Here is a 2,100-nt window from a genome sequence, read left to right on the forward strand (position 1 = left end):
AACGGGCTGGAAACTGGTGGTGGCAGTGCTGGCAGGTAGTGTGGATTTCCCAGCTGTCACCCTTCTGCCTCTCAAGCTCCAGATGGTTCCTCACGTGGTGCCAGGAGCCAGCATGGGAGATCCCACCCATGACATTTCTCTCAAGGGACTCCCTGGGCCATCCCATCCATGACAAGGTCATGCAGAAGAGTCCTGATAAGCAAGGCCTCAGGACTCGACGGACCCCTGTACCTGCTCGAGCATCTCCCCCAAAACAAGAATCTGTCTGTCTTACTATTTTATGTCTTTCACCAACTCTTTTGGCATTAACAGGGGGCTGTCCCCGACCACCTTTCTCTGGAAAGACTTCACTTAGGGCTCTAGTTGATAAATCTCCTGGGCATGAAAAGAGTGTTTCAACCCCACCCCACCCCCCTCCCGTTAGCATTCTAGCTTACTTGGCAGGTTTATCCAGACTCTTGCAACATTGTTGAGCCAGTGCTTGCTGCCAAGTTCTCACATCCTTTAACCATCAGGTGTTCCTGGGAATGCATATAGTTAAGATATAGAAATACCAAACAGTAGCTTTAGCATTAGCAACATTAGACTCTGAGTCAATAAGTACTTTCTTTGCTCTAACTCACGGACTCTTTGCTCCATAAACATGTAACTCTGTACTTTAAGGGTGACTGCAGGCTAGGGATTTAAGAAGAAACACTTTAAGGGAAAATCATTGTTCTGGCCGACCAAACTGCACCAAAAGAGGTCATAAAATATCAACAGGCCTCCAGGCCAGAAGATAATGTACAAAAAATAAGACTCTTGCAGGAAGGAACCTGATATCGATACAAGTTATTACTGATGGGATGTTGAGTTGACCCTGCATTTGTCACCTTGCTGTACCTATAACTCAGGGTATAAAAGCCCCGAGGAAAACAAAGTAAACGGGCCTCTGTGTATAACTCAGGGTATAAGAGCCCCGAGGAAAACGAAGTATATGGGCCTTGCTCACTGAAGCTTGGTCACCCCATGTCATTCTTTCCTTATCTCTTTCTTTATCTTTGTCCATTTGCCAACGTCGTCCAGCCTGAGGATATCCCTGGATTCTGCTGAGGCTTGTCCTTGTCAACGTGGGCCATAAACTTGACATTTTTTAGATCTCAAGCAGCTGAGGCATTTAAAGGCTGTGTGAGTCTTCTGTTCTGGCCGCCATCTCTTGTATGCTGCCATAGTAAAAGTCATCAAGTAACATGATAAGATTTCCTATCATGGGGTCAACAGCCTTGCTCTGACTTGCAAGAGTCAAAGAGTCCATTTTCTCCAGCCCTTACAAACTACATGATCTTTCTGGATCCATAAGACTGAAGCGTGCCTTGTCATTGGCATGAGTCCGTGAAAATGACGCCCCACCATCAACATGGCTCGGTGAGGTCGGGGAGTCTTCCAAGGTCATGATCGCAGTCTTTGTAGGTGAGATTACCTGGAGGGGCCATGGTGGAGGCAGGTCCCCCTTGGATTCCATCACTGAGTTTGGGTCTTCGGGGATTCCCACTGCTCAATTTCACACCTCAAGTGGGACATCGCTTTGAATTGAGAGGGCTTTCATCCTTGCCTCCTAATGAGAGAAGAGCTCCGGAGAGACAGTGAAGCCGCAGAGAGAGCAATTCTGAATTGTGAAGGACTGCTTCCAGAGAGCTGGTTTTATGATCAAGTTTAGACGAAGGCTCAGAAATAACAGAACTGCCTCTTCCTCCCCATACGGACTGAGAAGCTGGTGAAACGGCAGCTGGCTCTGATGCTGAGGTGTTGAGATTTGCAGGTTGCAACGTGCAAGGAGGAATCTAGACTCACGTGGCCCTTCTTTCTTCTTGAAGATGAGTCCCTGGTCACTCTGTTCAAAATATTAGAAATGATTGGCTTTGGACTTGAAATCACTCTGACAAGGAGGGTTTCAGCATCCTCACTGAATGCTCCACTCCAACAAAGATGACCTCAGCATCGTCATTGTCCTCATCTCTGGCTTTGGACACGGCGGTCTTTTTCTCGGGTTGTGGTGTTGTTGTGCTTCCTCACACGGGAAGAGACGGGCCATTTTGCAATCCCTTTGGGCTTCAAGTGGCC

General features: G+C 47.7%; 1 pseudogene; it reads right to left on the reverse strand.

Moving 5' to 3' along the window:
• Positions 1-7: 7 nt before the first annotated feature.
• On the reverse strand, positions 8-2,071 carry LOC120860022 (annotated as a pseudogene).
• Positions 2,072-2,100: the final 29 nt, after the last annotated feature.

Source organism: Oryx dammah, unplaced genomic scaffold (genome assembly GCF_014754425.2).
Source record: "Oryx dammah isolate SB20612 unplaced genomic scaffold, SCBI_Odam_1.1 HiC_scaffold_6169, whole genome shotgun sequence".
NCBI lineage: Eukaryota > Metazoa > Chordata > Mammalia > Artiodactyla > Bovidae > Oryx > Oryx dammah.